Source organism: Rattus norvegicus, chromosome 10, assembly GCF_021556685.1.
Source record: "Rattus norvegicus strain SHRSP/BbbUtx chromosome 10, alternate assembly SHRSP_T2T, whole genome shotgun sequence".
Classification (NCBI taxonomy): domain Eukaryota; kingdom Metazoa; phylum Chordata; class Mammalia; order Rodentia; family Muridae; genus Rattus; species Rattus norvegicus.
The window spans coordinates 93,868,482-93,886,226 of NC_141543.1; the positions used below are offsets into that span (position 1 = coordinate 93,868,482).

Below are 17,745 nucleotides of genomic sequence, written 5' to 3' on the forward strand. Positions count from 1 at the left end.
GCACGGGGCAGGAGGGGCAAGGCGGGGCAACAGACAATGGGCACTAGGACGGCGCACATTTACAAGACCAACTACTGAGGGGGCAGCTGCTCGCGCATGTGTCAGGCTGTTCCTGCTGGAATGAGGAGGGGGTGATCTTTACATCCTATCCTGTGACCGGTGGTGGAAGAAGACCACTTTGTGGGAAGGATTAGGGCCACGATGAAACCGTAGAGGCCAAGCACCTCCGCAAAGATGAGGATTAGGATCACGCCCACGAACAGTCAAGGCTGCTGGGCAGTGCCCCGGACACCAGCATCTCCGACGATGCCAATGGTGAAGCCAGCAGCCAGGCCACTCAGCCCCACACTCGGGCCAGCGCCCAGTTGAAGAAAACTCCTGTAGAGGGTGATGCCATCAGTTAGGGAGTTATCGCTAAGTACTGCCACCACCAGGCCGTGGATGGCGATGATCCCAGCCATAACCACTGGGATGATGGACTTTATGATCAGCTCTGGCCTCATGACCCGCACGGCTGCGATGTCAGTGCCACTCTTGGCTGTGCCATAGGCAGCTCCCATGGCGCTGAAGACCATGGCGTACGAGGCGCCCATGACACCGAAAAAACGAAGAATATTCGGGGGTGTTCTTGATGTCAGCCATGTCTGCAAGCGGGGTGAGGGCAAGCTCTGCAGGCAGCGGCGGGCTAGGTCGACAGGAGAGAGAGCGAGCAGACGAACGAAGGTTCTCAAAGCGGCTTATGCGACAGTGATTCTCTTCCGGTTTTCTCAGATGCCTGTATGAATGTGCAAAATACACTTAGACACATATATAAAAAAATGAATCTTTAAAAAAAAAAAGTACACGCAGGCTGGAGAGATGTTCAGTGGTTAAGAGCACTGACTGCTCATCCCAAGGACCTTGGATGGATTTTCAGCACCCACATAGCTGCCCACTCCAGTTCCAGGAACCAGGCTCTCCTCTGGCCTCTGAGGGCACTGCACACACTTGGTACACAGACAAAACATTTATATACATAAAGTGAAATGAAAGTATACATTTTAAAATCTCAATTTTAAAAAAGATTTTATTTATTTTATTTATGTGGGCACACTGTAGCTGTCTTCAGACACACCAGAAGAGGGCATCAGATCCCATTACAGATGGTTGTGAGCCACCATGTGGTTGCTGGGATTTGAACTCAGGACCTCTTGGAAGAGCAGTCAGTGCTCTTAATCTCTGAGCCATCCCTCCAGCCCCTTAAAATAACAAAAAGTTGAGTCAAAAACTACAATTTTCTTTTTAAACAGACCCGGGAAAAGTTACACCCACGTCCACATGTCAAAGGCACACATGGGCAAGGCTGGATCCACGCCTTCTCTCCCTGTCAATGGGGGACTGGATCCCAGCCCCGCCGACCCTCTGCTAACGCCAGGAGAAGGAAGAATGCTCAACAAATTCACATCCTGGACAAGAACTCTGGGGGAGGACTCTGGGTGCTCCTTACCTGAGATTTGACCGAGGCTGGGGGCACACTTAGTTCCACGTGTGTAGCAGCTCTCACCGTGTGACCACGTGTTCAAGGTGGGCTTAGCTGTATATGTGTGGGTTTGTATGTGCTTACCCTAGGGAAGGGAGGACACTGCTTTCCCGTAAGTCTCAGGAGAATCTTATTCTCTCTCAGAGAAAGAGTGGGTGTGGATTTCATTGGCAACCTTCTAGAATTCATACAGAAAACTTCTTTTAGAGGTTAAAAAAAAAAAAAAAAGAGGTGGTGTTACCCGGCTGTTGGTGCATCACTGTAATCCAGAATTTAGGATTCTGGATGAGAAGACCAGGAGTTCAATCATGGCCATCCTCAGCTACTATATAATGAGTTAAGGCCAGCCTGGGGCACCTTATGTCAAAGAGCTGAGAGGAGGCTGGCAAGATGGCCCTGTGGGTAAAGGCAGGCACTTGTCACCAAACCTGATAAACTGAGCTTGATCCCAGGATCTACATGGGGGAAGGAGAGAGCCACCTCCCACAGACTGTCCTCTGACCTTCACGGGAAAGTCATGGCGTACATGTGCCATTCCCTACCTCTGCCACATGCAAAATAAAGGTAGAACAGTCATATAGAAGGGCCATGTCTCCTTCCCTTGGTCTACTTTGACCAACTGAACACAGTAGACATGTTATGTGACTCACGGGTCCAGATTGTGAAGTCCTATGAAACCACAGCCCACTTCCTCGTGACCCTTCAAGCTTACGGGGGGAAACACACGGCCACACACACCCGGGGATGTCAAAGGTGATGTGGGAATTGTGTAGATGAGTTAGATCCCAACTTTATGGACCATGGAAGACTTCCCGGAAGAAAGGACATCTAAAGGGAGATCTGAGGGATGATGAGTGTAAGCAGCCACTTGTGCAAAAGCTACAAGGCAGGAGAGAGGATGTGCTTTCAAGGAGCTACAAAAAGCTCAAAGGAGTTCCGTTTGGCTGAGCACAGAGGTCAACAATGGGAAAAATGTCTGCAGGACCAGGTGGGGCAGACTTTGCAGGGTCTTCTAAGTCCTAAGAAGGTGTCTGTGTCAGTCAGCTTTTGGTTACTATAACACCCGAGACAGTCAACTTATGAAGAGAAAAGGTTAGCTGGGCCTGGTGATACATACTGGTATCCTAGCAACTCAGAGAATAAGGTGAGGCGGTGTAGGACCTGACATGGCCACAGAGCGGAGGTCAAGGCCAGCCCTGACCGCTCAGTGGGTCCTTCTCTCAAATAGAAGAAAAGGGTTGGAGATGTAACACTTAGGGTGGCAGAGCACTTAACGTCTGATGTGAACAAGGACCTAGGTCCAACTCCCAGTACTATAAAAGACAGACAGACAGACAGACACATGTAGGTTGATGTCAAGGCAACACATGATTGGACAGTAGAGAGTACGGTGGGGACAAAATTCTTGTAAGGCGAAAGAGAGGAGGAAGGAGAGAGATCAAGAAGGAGTCTATGGAGGGGGATGGTTCAGATTTAAGTGAACTAGATGGATTTTATCTTGTCTAGGTGGGCGGTTTATAACTTTATCAATTGGCAGCAGATTTATTGTGTGGATGAATTGTGGATTGAGAATTTACCATGTGAAACTAATTGCTAAATTACAAGTTTCTGGAACTCTGATTCTGCCGGGCTGAAGAGGACAGTGTGTGAAAGAAATGGCTGAGAGGCAGTTGGAGCGTGTGGATCTGGTTCTGTTGCCCTTGTGGAGTGAGAATGTGCAGGGCCCGCAGAACAAGGTGTGTGTGTGTGTGTGTGTGTGTGTGTGTGTGTGTGTGTGTGATGGTGACTAATGCCTAAAGGACCACGCAAAGAGGGCAGCTAAAAGGGAGACAGCTGGGAGAGGGCGGCTTGCAGATCGAGCGACAGAGTAGCAGCTGGACGGAGTGGATCTGGCTCGCAGGAAGTGATAGAAAACGCTCCTTTTTAAAATTTTTACCGCAACAGACACACACACACACACACACACACACACACACACACACACACAGAGACAGTCATCACAGGTACAGGTACAGGCACAGCACAGACACAGTCACAGTCACAGGCACAGACACAGACAGACACAGAGACACAGAGAGTTCAGCGGCACCTCCTGGATGCCTGGTGCCCATGGAGCTGAGAAAAGGGTGTAGGATCCCCTGGACTAGCTATGGATGATTGTGAACCACCATCTGGGTGCTGAGAACCAAACCTGGGTCCTCTGTAAGAATAATAAATGGCCTTAACTATCGAGCTGTCTCTCCAGCCTTTGTTTTTGAGACAGGGCCTCCCTGTGTATTCCTGGCTGTCTTGGAACTCACTATGTAGACCAGGCTGGCCTCGAACTCACTGATTCACTTGCTTCTGCCTCCCCAGTGCTGAGATTACAGGCAAGCATCACTGTATCTGGCCACCCGGTTGTTTTGGGGCCTGTGGAGAGGCAGTATAGCACAGCAAGGAGAGCCTGGTGGAAGAAAATGGCTTTCCTCATGATTGGATGTGAAAGACATCCCATAATTGGAAAACCTCCCACAAAGCCTCACCTCTAATCGGATCTGCCAGCTCCCCATAACTCCAGGCTGAGGATGAAGCCTTGAACACAGAGGTTCTCAACCTGTGGGTCACAAGCCCTTGAATGACTGTTTCACAGGGGTCACTTATCAGATACCCTGCATCTCAGATATTTATATTAAAATTCATGACAGCAGCAAAATTACAGTTATGAAGAAGCATCAAAAATAATTTTATGGTTGGGATTACCACAACCTGAGGAGCTATATTAAAGGGTTTCAGCATTAGGAAGGCTGAGAACCACTGCTTTAATAACACATCACCCTGTGGAGAAAACTCAAGATTCAAGCCAGACTCTGAACTTCATCCACCAGGGAGCCATGAACCAAGGCCAAGGAGCTCTTAGTCCAAGAAGGAAGCAATGAGAATTTTATTTATTAATTAAATTTGATTCTAGGTCAACTTTTTTTTAGGTCAACTTTTTAAAAATAGTTTTGTTGTTGTTTATTTATATATGCCTGCAAGATGTCTGTGGGATGGTGTCAGATCCGCTGGAGCTGGAGTTACAGACAGTTGTGAGCTACCATGTGGGTGCTGGAAACTGAACCCAAGTCCTTTGGGAGAGCAGCCAGGACTCTCAACTGTTGAATCATCTCTCCAGCTCCCTCTAGGTCAATTTTTAAAGCATTCTAGTTTTCAGAAAGGTACACATGCGTTACAAGGGCACATAATGAGAGGCTGGAGAGATACCCCCGCTGCTAAGAGGGCTGGCTGCTCATCAGAGGCCCCAGGTTTGGTTCCCAGCATCCACATGGCAGCTCACAACCATCTCTATAGGTCCAGGGGATGGCATCTTTCGCCCTCTTCTGGCCTCCTCAGGTACTGCATGCAAGGAACATTGATATACATATAGGCAGTCCATACATACACATTAAATAAAAAAAAATTTGGGGGGGGGCACATAAGCAATACAAATCTCCATTTCTCTCCTGTCTCCCAGCCACCAAACTCTCTGTAGGTAAAGGATGTGGGATCGTCACTCTGGCCCAGTGGAAAGCAAGAATTAGAATGGAGACCTTTTAGCGACCCATTACCCACTCTGGTTAGGCATTAATTACTTATTTTATTTTGCTGTTTTGGTGACAGGGCCTCTTTTTATAACCCTGGAACTCACTCTGTAGACCAGGCTGGCTTTGAACTCATAGAGATCGGATTGCCTGTGCCCCCCAAGTGATGGACCTAAGGGAATGTGCCACCATGGCCTGCTGGTTAGTTTTCTTATCGCTGTGACAACATACCTCCCAAAAAAGCAACTTAACAGAGGAAGGGCTTTTGGTCCACAGTTTGAGGAATATAGTCACTGATGGTGTGGACTGTATGACAACAGGAGTGGGAAGCAGCTGGCCCTGTTGCATCCACTGCCAGGGAGCAGAGAGAGAGGAACGCTGGTGCTGTCCATTATTCAGTCAGGAAGCTCCTCCAATGAACTGTACCTCCTGTATTCAGGATTGGTCTTCCCTCCTCTGCAAACACTCACAGATACAGTGTATCACCTGAGGTAGATACTGTCCACCCAATCAAACTGACAGTGAGATACCAAGTACCAAGTACCGAGCCAGCAGAGCCAGAATGTGTGACTGTGTAACTGGAGAGACTCTAGGAGGACTTGGGGGCTTGTTGGACTCTGACTATGGAGAGGGGAGGGTTACATGGGGAGGATGGCAGTGCCTGTTGGCAAGCCAAGGGAAGCAGAGTCAGTTACCAGAAATGCCATGTTCTGGACAGCTACCGCCATCACCTGTGGCTTCCCTATCAGCATTGTCTCTTACCTTGAATTTTATGGGGGCTTGTGGTTTGCTTTGATGGACAACATATAGCTAAACCAATACCTTGACGGCTCAGATCCAGGAAAGAGTCCTGGCAAATATTTTATAAAATTTATTTTATGTGTATGAGTGCTCTATCTGCATATACACCTGTGTTCCAGAAAAGAGCCTCAGATCCCATTACAGATGGTTGTGAGCCACCATGTGGTTGCTGGGAATTGAACTCAGGACCAGCCAAAGCTCTTAACCACTGAGCTACCTCTCCAGCCCCAAGTACTGGCAAATTTTACTTCTGCCTTCTTGGGAGTCATTGATGAAAGAGAAGTCTAGCTTCGCTGAATGAGGGAAAGGCTACATAGAAAGAGGGAGGGGGGGTCTGAAGATGTGATTCAGTGGCAGAGAGCTTACCAACATGCAGGAGACCCCGAGTTCCATACCCAGTCCCCAAAAACCAACTGTAGCAATGGCACAGGGAGAGGTACCCTGGGCGATGTGACTGCTTAGGGAAAGAGCAGTCCACACAGCTGTCTCTTCCAGCACCCCAATGAAGCCCCCTGACATTCATGGTGTCAGATTGGGTGCCCCAGAGCTGCAGGAATCAATCCAGCCACACCATAGGATGCTGAGAGCTGCTTACAGTGTACTGGGCTTAAATTGCAGAATTGCAGGCAAATTTTAAAAATGGCTATTGTTTTAAGCCTCTCCGTTTAGGGGGCAGACTGTCACTGAATGGGAAACTAAAAGAGAAAGGAGCAAGAGGCCCATTGTTTCCAGGGTCCCTGTGCACTGCCTCATCTCTGTAATCTGGAGCTTCTCTGCAGGAGGGTTGAGGGCTTGGTCTGTTGTTTCTCTTGTGTCCCATAAATGCTCTGTAATCCAATTGCATGTGGATTATGGCTGCCTTGGGTCAGCCTCTGCTTGTTTCCTACCTTCAGTTTAGGGGAAATTATTCTATTTCTCCTGACTTCAGACTCCTGGGAATATGCATTTCCTTTGCATTTCTCTTCTTTCTTTCTCTCTCTGTTTCTTTCTTTCTTTCTTTCTTTCTTTCTTTCTTTCTTTCTTTCTCTCTCTCTCTCTCTCTCTTTCTATCTTTCTTTCTTTCTTTCTTTCTTTTCTCTCTTTCCTTTTTGAGACAGGGTCTTACTGTGTTATCCTGAAAACTAATATGTAGACCAGGCTGTTCTCTCTCTCTCTCTCTCTTTCTCTAAGATTTTATTTATTTTATGTATGTGAGTACACTGTCGCTGTCTTCAGACACAGGAGAAGAAGGCATCAGATCCCATGACAGATGGCTGTGAGCCATCATGTGAGCCAGTTAAGAGGCTCTTCTCTTAACTCACCAAGATCTTCTTGCCTGTGTCTCCTCAGGGGTAGGATTAAAGATGTTGGCCACCAAGCCGGGGAGCTCCCTGTCTCTAATACAGGGTTCCATACCAAGTAGCTGTTTACTAAATGCCAGAGATGCACGGCTAAGTGAGGCTCACTGGACAGAATCCTAAGCAGGCTCCATTTCCTGAGTTCTGATTCCCATCCAAGTTCCCTGGTTTCTCCATTTATGGGAAGAAGGTCACACCTATCTTCTCGCTCCAGGAGCTGTTTCCGAGGCTGGTGGTAGAGTGGTACTGGAGATAGGCAACCGTGAGTTAAGGACCCAAGAGAACCACACACTTCTGTGTCATCATGGAGAAATGGCTGAGCTTACAAGCAAGAGGAAGTGAGACGAAAGGGTAGTGTGATTGATGGGAGTGAAGATTCTGAGAGGTTCCCCATCCCTGCCCTCCATTCCCCAGCCGAGGCCAGAAGAGGAATGGATTTGCTTGTTGTATGCACCTGAAGGAGTCAATGATCTTGGGCTCTCTGACCAAGTTGCCCTCCCCTCCCCTAAACCAGGACCGCTGCCAACTCAGCCAGTGGAAGAACCGCCTTTTTCTGTCCTCATGTACAAGGCTTCTAGGCAGTCTGGGGCTCCCTGGGCAGAGATCTTCCCCCTTCTCTGAATTCCCTCCAAGGACTGTGGATACCTGGGGACCCTCTACGTTAGTCCCTGTGGATTGCTCTTGTTGGAGGCTCCTTCACAGACCTATTTCTTGTAGATCTGAGGAGATGAAGGATCTTTCTTATGTCCCCTTCTCAACTCTTGTCACAATGGAGTCAAAGGAGGGACTCAGGAGAGACTCTTAGCAACTTTCCCATATTCAAGATAATGAGACTGAGGCCAAGGTTAGGGAAATGGTGTGTCTTGACTGAGCTGAAGAAGGCAGGTCCGTTTCTGACCTTCAGGGCAGTGGCACCCTCTTCATCCCACAACACTTTGCCAGTGCCCCTCCCCCTTTCCCATCCCAGTCCATCCCTTCTCTTCCCACCCTTCCTTCCTCTAGCATAGAGTGGTAGGGACTCATAATTTGGGGTAATGGGTGTGGTGGTTTGAATGAAAATGGCCTCCACAGACTCATGGGAAGCAGCATTATTGGGGGGTGTGGCCTTGCTGATGGAATTGTGTCACAGGGGGGTGGGCTTTGAAGTTTCAGAAGCTCAAGCCAGGTCCACTGTCCCTCTCTCTTCCTGCTGCCTGCGGATCCAGACGTAGAGCTCTCAGCTCCTTCTCCAGCACATGTTTGCCTGATGCTGCCATGCTTCCCACCATGACAATAATGGACTAAACCTCTGAACTGTAAGCCAGCCTTACGTAAACGTTTCCCTTTATAAGAGTTGCTGCGGCCATGGTGTCTCTTCACAGCAATAAAACCCTAACGGGGACAATAGGCAACAGGCAACCTTCCTGGTGAATGTGCACTTGACTCGTTTATGGAATGTGTGAGCAGCTACACACACACACACACACACACGCACACACGCCTGTACTTCCATTGGTCCCTATTCGGTCCCCCAACTCCTCAGATGGACCTCACCGTTGTCTACAGCTGGCATAACTTTGGGCAACAGGCCCAGGACAGATGTACAACTTCTTCACACCCTGACTCCAGAGGTGGAAAGAAGACAGGTCTATTGATAATTGTATATCATCAATACAGTATACCTATGACTGTATTAGGACTTACCATTGGGTCCCCAAACTACAGCTCCCCGAGCACCTCCCCACCCTCTTTTGTGGGGTTGAGGGTGGGAGTGTTAAACCCAGGCCTTCTGCACAGTTAGGCAAGCACTTTACAAATGAACTGCGTCCTGGGCCTCTTTCTCCTTCTTGATAAGAACCTGTTTGTACAAGTTCCTGCCTGGCCACAGGGCCTGAGAAGACACAGCCGGATCTCTTTATTAAACACAAGGGCAGATGCTTATCTTTCTCCCAGAACAGGCTGCTACCTCCTTCTGGACCGTGCCAGCCAAGGGCACTGCCTGGTGAGACAAATTAGGTAACACTGAGCAGACCCCTGGTACCTACTGCTGAGAGAGCAGCGCTCTGGGGGAGGGGAGAGATGGGGGGGAGGGGCCGTGAGCAGGATCAGAGGAGTCCCTTAAAGTTCTTTCTCTCTTCCCTTCCCCTCGCTCCCACCCCCAACCCGCAGCCCCAGCCATCCCAGTGCCCCCTACCTCTGGAAAAGCTGAATTGGGATTCGATCCCCAGCCAGTTGCTGAGTTCCGGAGCAGCTGTCCCAGGCTTGGGGGGAGGGGGTCAGGAATGCTGGGGCTGAGGCCTGGGCCGCCCCAGACAGAGCCGGCTCTGAATTCTGGGAATGTTTGTGCAGCTGGAGCCCATTAGGGGAGGGAGCCGGGCCGCTTATTAATCCCAGCCTTGTTCCCCGGGTGGGGCCAGGGCCCCCGCACACGAGTGAAGGGGGAGGGGGCTTTGTTGGGAGAGGTGGGCCCCAGCCCTCAGGCCCCTGCTTGGTTGTGTCTCAGATAGGAGACTGGTCATCTGCACCTCCCCAGCCCAGTGTACTAATGTCCATAGGGAGATAATCATAGGGCCAGGTGTGGACACGTGTGAGAGTCCTCTTGGGGATGTGACCAGGTCTGACAGAAGAGCTTTTACTGGGAGAGGCAGTGGACATTACTGGTCCTGAGAGGGATTTTGTATATTCCTGGGGCACCCTGTCTTGCTTTCAAGAGCTCTTTCTGGCTGGCACCCTGGGTAGTGGAGAAAGGGAGCATGGGGTTCATGTCTCAAGCATTTGAATGTGTTCACAAAGCAGCTCAGGAAAGAGACTGGAAGCAGGGTGTCTGTATTCAGCCAAGAGGGTGACTTCTTGTCGCAAGAGCTCCAGGAACTGCTGTCTACTGGGGCTCCAACTGAAGGAGTACATTGGAGGTTTTTGCAGTGTATGATCTGCTCAGCCAGACACAGTGCTCTTGGGTGTAGGCTGGGATAACAGGGGCCTGGGTTTGGGTCTAAATTGGCACCGTAAGCTGTAAGTCAAAAAAGTCCAGGCACGGGTTCCATCTCTGCGGGTTAGCTGTGAGACCGCGTGTCCCTGAGTCTTCCTTCCCCATGTACTAGTTGGAATAGTCTGTCCTGTGCATCCTGCTGTTTCGCTGGATGGCCAGGACCCGTTAGATAAGCCCTCCACCCCTGGCTTCGTCCCCAGCCACTCTAAGCTTCTCATTCATGCTCACTGCCTGTTTATGCAGCCATGCATCAAGCTTAAATGACTGCATGCCACATGCTCCGTGGTCGCTGAGGCCGCTGGCCATCGAGCAGCGCATACTCACTGGGCGTGGGCTGGGTCAGTTGCACACACAAATGCGATGTAAATGTGAAAGCCGCTTGAGCCTGAGGCTGTGAAGTGTGCAGAGGAAGCGTGCACCAGCAATCTTGGGACGACGCTTGGGAAGGCAGCAACGCAGATCTCATGTGGCAGGACGGAGGCTCCCTTGCAGTTAGGGCACCCTGTCGCCTCTGTCACTCCTCCAGCAGGGAGAACTGCAGGTGGTTCCGTGAGTTCAGTTCAACTGCACTCCGTGTAGATGTGTAGACGTGTCTTTGCAGCTTAGAAACTCATGCAAGTACATGAACATGCACTCGTCTGTGCGAATGCCCTCTGTCTCCCCTGGGAATCCAGGAATGGGTGTAGGGCTCCCTGGGTCAGAGGTCATGATGTCTCTGTCTTCACACTAGGAATGTCTAGAAGACATGGCATTTCCCTTCCAAGGAGAAGCTTCTGTCTCCTATACAGATTAGGAGATGCCTCAAGGCAGGTCTCGGGCCTCCAGAATTACATAGGCCTGCTTCTTATCCATCCCAGTTCTCCCTCTCCCTCTCCCTCTCCCTCTCCCTCTCCCTCCCCCTTCCCCTCCTCCCTTCCCCCTCCCCCTCCCCTTCCCCCCTCCTCCTTCTGTTCTTCTTCCTCCTTCTCCATCTTTTTCTTCTTTGATTTTTTTCATGATAAGGTTCTCCGTGTCACATCCAAGGCCGTCCTATAACTCTGTATAACAGGCTGGTCTCGAACTCACAGAGATCTGCTAGCCTCTTTCTCCCGAATGCTGGGATAAAAGGCAAGTGCAGCCACACCCGGCGACCAAGTTTCCTTTAGCAAACAGTTCTGATATTCATTCCTTGCCCACACAATCTGGGATGCAAGTGTGGGAGTCCCTTAGACAAGGAGTACTCAGCTAAGAGACTGGGCAGGACGAGGGGTGGCATTTGGAGGCATAACTGGGGAAACCCCAGGCAGAAGTCCCCATTCCTCGATCATCCCCAGGATTCCGATTATCTCTGTCACAGTAACAGCCAACCCTGGTGTTGGGTGGGTCCGGTCCCACTCGCTCCCCTGGAAAACTCTCTGGTATTTTGAAGGGCCCTCTGGACACTGGAGACATTTTGAACTGCAAAGTCCCACAGCAGAAGGGGAGACAAACCTCTGTAGCTGTGGTCATGGCCAAAGTTTTAGGGATTGCTGAGGCACAGAACCCTCTCCAGAGCTGCCCAGGGCCCCTCAACAGCCTTCTTCATGTGTTTCAACCCCTCTTCTCCTCAACTCCCATGAGGGGTTGGGTCATCGAGGCTTCAACTAAGTAAAGCCTATCCTTCAAAGCTAGCTCACCCGCTCTCTAAAGACTGGTTTGGGTGCCTTGCTGGTTTGGGTGCCTTCCTCTCTGTTCCCCAAACACAGATCACTGTGGAGGGTGTTGACTAAATGATGTACTCTAGAGGATCTTCCATATTGGAGGGGAAAAGAAAAACTGACCCTTTTTCTAGACAGAGGTACCCTGGTGCTTGTCACTAGGGAGGACAGTGGACAGAACGTTGCATGAGGGATTAGGTTTTGCTCGCCAGTCTGCTGTGTGACACCAACCTCTCTGAACTTGGAAAACGGTAAGATGGCGCCAGTTGAATCCTGAAATCCCTTCAAGCTAGAATATCCTAGACTTCCTGGCCAGCCCTCTCATCCTGCTTTCTCTCCTTCAGAACCTCCCCCATGGCTGACCTTCCTTTTGCCTCCATTTGGCTCTCTTGAGGCAGGTGGTCCAGCCAGCTGTGTGGTGATGAGGTCCCACTCACAGTGTGGGTGGTACTCAGTGAGTTGTGACCCAAGGAGGAGCTGTTGGCTGGGGGTACAACTGGGATTTGGGGTACAGGTTGGGAGCTTGAGGGGATTCAGGCTGTCCTCCTGACCCTCTCCCTATTAGGCAAATTTGTGAGGGAGAAGGAGAGATGTCATGGTTCAGGCTGCGGTGGGTCTGTCTCTCTTGGGGTGGTGGAGGAGGGGCAGTCACGGAAGCAAAGGTTGAGCTACGTTTTCCTTGAGCTTGGGGACACTGGGGCAGCCAGGCCAGGCTGGGTGGTTCCTGCAGCTGCTGGGTGGGTGTGCTTGTTGCTGAAGAGCTGGGGATAGTGTATGGATCCGAAGGGACAGCTGGGTTGCCCAGGAAACAGAGCCTGACACCAATCCTGAGATGCTTCCTGCCCTGAAAGCTGGGGCGAAGGCGTTCTTCACTCACCCTGAGCTAGAGGCTAGACAGAAACCAGTGAGAGTTAGATGAAAGCAAGGCCTAAGGCAGTCAGGTTACTTTCCCTTCTACGTGGTTCCATCCAGAAGACTTGCACGAGAGCTTTGTGTGGCAGTGGACGCCTTCAATTCCAGCATTTGGAGGTTGGAAGCAGGAGGGTCAGGGGTTCAAGACCAGCCTCATCTACTCTGTGAGTCTGATGCCAGACTGCATGAGGCCACCGACCCTCTTTCAAACGAGAGAGAGAGACAGAGACAGAGACAGAGAGATGGAGAAAGTAGTTAACCGAGCCTTGAGATGGTTTGAGTGAGGAGTTCAACTCCCATTTATGGGACTAGCCTGGAATATTTCCCACCAGTCTTTATCTTTATGGTCCTGGATTTCAAACTCTGTTGTGCTGAGGAGGAATTGCCTGGGTGGCTTATTTATTTTTATTTTATGTATTATTCGATTTTGAGATAGAGCCTGCTGTAGTCTAGACTGGCCTCAAACTCACTACATAGCTAAGGATACATAGTTAAACTCACTGACTTTGAATTCTTGATCCCCTTACCTTCGCCTCCCAAGTCCTGGGGTTACAGGTGTGTGCCATGCTCGTCCTGGGTGGCCCACCCGCTCGCCCATCAATTCACTTTTAGGAATTGGATTCGATCAGGTCTGGATCCTGGGAATTTGAATTTCCAACATGTTGTCAGTTGCCACTGTTACTCAGGGTCTACAGGCCATGTTCGTCCCCCAGAGCTTCCTTGCTCAGCTGTCAAACCCTTCTCCCCGCCCTGCCAGCCACAAGCCCTGCCAGCTGTTAAAGACTATCGAATGGCTGTAGTGGCCAAGGTCCAGGGTCAGTGCCCTGCAGGAGTAGGGAGGGTGCAGAGCTGGGCTCAGCTTGGCTGCTTCTATGGTGCCCAGGCCCCTGTAACACAGCCGGGTGATCATGGATCCATTTTCTCTCTTCCCCAGCATGGTGACTACGAGGATCCATTGGGGCCCCAGTGTCCCCAAGCTCAAGGATCTGTAAGTGACCAGAGTGTCATCTGTGGGTTTTCCAGTGTCTCCTAGGTCTGCATCCCATAATGTTTTTCAATATGTATGGGAGATATTGTTGTAAAAAATTTTTTAAAAAATTATAAACATATGCTTTCTCAACTTTAAAAACATTGTCGGCCAGGCATGATGTCTCATATTTGTAATCCTAGCACCCAGGAGTTAGAGGCAAGGGGATTGCTGAAAGTTTATGGCCAATCTATTCTACAAAGTGAATACCAGCATAGCTAGGGCTTCAGAGAGTAGTCTGTTTCAAAGTAAAACAACAGTAAAACTCATATATGCATATACACATACACATTATATATGTATACACATATATATCATATACACATACATATACACATGTAGATCATATACACACAAACATACACATCATATATGCATACACACATACATCATATAACGTACATATATATCATATACACATACACATCATATACACATACATATCATATACACATACACATCATATACATATACACATATACACATATACACATACACATGCACATCATACACACGTACACATCAGATACATATACACACATATACACCATATACACATATACATACACATCATATACACATACATATTCAATATACATATACATCATATACACATACACATACATATATACATACACACATATACTCATATACACATACACATATACATCATATACACATATACATCATATACACATATATATACACATACAGTTCATATACACATATACATACACATTATATACACACACATACACATACATATATACATCATATACACACACATACACATACACACATATATAGTGCATCACGCTGAGTTAATAGCTCAGTGACAATGTGTCATGTCTGGCACGCTTGACAACCCCATCCCCAGCACTGATAAAATAATGACAGCAACCATAGCCTGGGTTTGGTCAAAAAATAAACAGTTCTGCTGGCTGTGGCTCTGCGCATCTGTAGTCCCAGCTACTTGGGAGGTTGAAGCAATAGGACTTAAACCCAGGCGCTCGGGGAGCAACCCAAGCAGCAATGCAGCGAACTCCTGGCTGTTGCCGGGTGTGGTCCTGCACGCCTTTAAGCACTTGGGAGGCAGAGGCCAGCCAGGGTCACATAGTGAGACCCTGTCGGAGAAAAAGAAAAAAAACACAACACAAAACAAACAAAAACACTTACCTCTCCCTCTCTTTAAAAATTTATTTTCTGGGGGTGGAGAGGGCAGAAGTGGGATGGGGGGCTTGGTGGAGGGGTAACCGGGAAGTGGGATATCATTTGAGATGTAAACAAATGGAATGATTAATAAAAAAAAAACTTATTTCCTTTGATGTGTGTGTTTAAGGATGTGCACTGTGTATGTGTGGATGCTCACAACAACCGGGAAGGGGTGTCGGACCTCCTGGGACTAGAATCTAATAAGTGTAGGTGCCAGGAATCAAGCCTAGGTCCTCTTCGAGAGCGGCAAGTGCTGAGCCTTCTCCCCAGTCCTACATTCTGAAGACTTACATTTACTTTGTGTGCATGCATGTCAGAGGACAACTTTGGGGAGTCTGTTCTCTCCTGTGGGTCCTGGAGATTGTGCTCAGTTTGTCGGGTGACAAGGAACTTCCACCGACTGAGTATCTCGCTAGCCTAAGTTGCTTCAACTTTGTATTTCGCAGTGTAACTTTGCCGGATTTCTGCCTCCTTTTTCAGACTGATAAATTCCACAAGGCAAGAGCTCTTTCTGATTATCGTTCACCTTTGTAGTTCGAGAGCCAAGCACCAAGCCTGGCACTAACTGGGGACTTCATAAGCGGGGGATATAATTCATCAATCGGCCAATCGTCACATGAAAGAACTGGAGGCTGGAGCCAACAGCTGGGGGGCTTGTGACCCACCTGGCACCAAAGGACAAAAGTCACTAAGTAAATAAATGAATAGAGGCACAAGCACAGTAGTGTCTGCCTGTAATCTCACCACCCAGGAAGTGGAGACAGGAGGATTGTGAGTCACAGGCCAGCCTGGGCTACATAGTAAGGCTCTGTCTCAAAAAACCTGAAACAAAGCAAAGACTCTAAAGAGGGAAAGAGGACAAAGGCTTCTTAGGATGCAGCAAAGGGAAAGGAATGAAGGGTTCGGAAATGCATTTATGGGGAGGTCAAAGGGTCAAAGGGTATCATTTGACTGCCTTCCTTTGCGAGCTTCTCTGCTCAGCGCCCCACTCCCTCTTACCTCCCCCTTACCCCCCTCTGCTCTGCCCCAGGAGCTCAGCTGGCTTATTTTCCCTGGGAGGGCTTCCTGAAAGGGGAGCCTGGCTTTCCTGACACATGAAAAGTGACTCAGACTGCTGTCTGACCTTTCCCGCAGAGCCCAGCTCCAGAGATTTTGTTTGACAAGCAGTCACGCACGTGGACACCAGCAGATACCCCAGCACATGGCACACCCATGCACCCAGGAACCCTAGGGTAAATAGGAGTGGTGTGTGCACAGACATACATGCGTGTACTCTTTTAGAACAAGATGCACATACAGCGAAATGGAGTGTGTGATGTGTGTACAACTTCCTCCAAGGAAACATTGTGCCAAAGCCCTGAGGATGACTATTGGAGACAAGAAGAACCAACCATGGACGTGGTGTAAGAGTGGAAGTTTTAGTCCCTGTGCAGCCTAGGGCCAACAGCAATTTCTCCCTGAGTCACAGAAAAAGTTGCTAGGAAAGAAAGACCACCCACTGTGGTGGAGTGGATTGTCCTCCCCACCCCCACCTCCTACCCCTGTGGGTGGGAGGGATGTCTGTGTCCTCAGGGCCCCTAACTTCAGGCTCTTTACTAGTAAGACTCCCGCCATCTGTACTTCCCCTAGCAGGCTCCTGGGAAACAGGAGTGGAGTGCTCCCCTGAACACAGGCTTCCTCTGGTTCCCCTAACCATTGGGCCAAAGCCCACATCCCAGGCCCAGCGTCCTTCCTGCCAGATAAGCCTTCTGGGGACGCTTAGACCTCACCAAGACTAGGGAGAATAAAATTCAGCACCTACCATGTGCCGTCTGCCAGATGTGTTAGGTATGATATTCTATTTCATTTCTTTAACTACTGGGCAGAGAGCCTTCCACCCTCCTCAGTAGATGGGGGGAAACCGAGGCTTATGGGGAGGAGTGCAGGAACTCATTCCAGGGGCAGAGCCGAGGAAGCCAAGGGCTGGGATTTGGTCTCAAGTCTGTTGGCTGCAACCCAAATCTTGAACATGAGCCATACTGCCTCCTACCTTGTTTGTCTCTGTACACCTTCAACTCTGACAGTATCTACCTCAAAAAATTCTGAGAGAGGGCTGAGGAGATGGCTCAGTGGGTAAAGTGCTTGCCATGCAAACAGGAGGACTGAGCATACATATCCCCAGAACATTCATGAAAAAAACCGGTATATCTATGATGCTAGGTATCGAGGCTCAGGGCTTGCTGATAAGCCAGTCCAGATTCAAAAAGGAAACCTGTCTCCCAAGGCAAGAGTGAAGCCTGGTTGAAGAAGACAGCCATCATTGACATCTGGTCTCCAAATTCTCGTGTGCATACGCACTGTCCCTCATCCCCCCAATCACAGCAAAGCACTTTACTGGACGGAAATACACAACAAAAGCTTTCCAAGGGGAATCAAGTTTGTTTTTGTGACAGCCTCGCCCAGTGCCTGGCACAGAGGGTGGGGTTGGGTGTGTGTGTGTGTGTGTGTGTGTGTGTGTGTGTGTGTGTGTGTGTGTGTGTAGACATTGGAAAATTGAAAATTCAAATTTCCTTCTCCTTTGGGTTCACATCTCTAAGAGAGGAGGGTGTGTTCAAACTTCCTTTGGACCAAAGGGAGGAACTTAGGCAGCAAAGAAGGAAACCCCAGAAATCACCACCTGAGCCATGGGAGCAGGCGAGGATGGGGGGTTGGGGGTGGGAGGAGGTGGCAGGGGTTGGTGGGGTTTGCCTCCACCAC

General features: G+C 49.4%; 1 pseudogene across 1 annotated transcript; it reads right to left on the reverse strand.

Moving 5' to 3' along the window:
- Atp6v0c-ps1 (ATPase H+ transporting V0 subunit C, pseudogene 1) lies at positions 1-9,582 on the reverse strand (annotated as a pseudogene). The gene is made up of 2 exons (XR_015631312.1): positions 9,388-9,582; positions 1-775 (listed from the first exon to the last, which is right to left on the reverse strand). The product of XR_015631312.1 is annotated as an ATPase H+ transporting V0 subunit C, pseudogene 1 (transcript).
- Between the last annotated feature and the right edge of the window lie 8,163 nt (positions 9,583-17,745).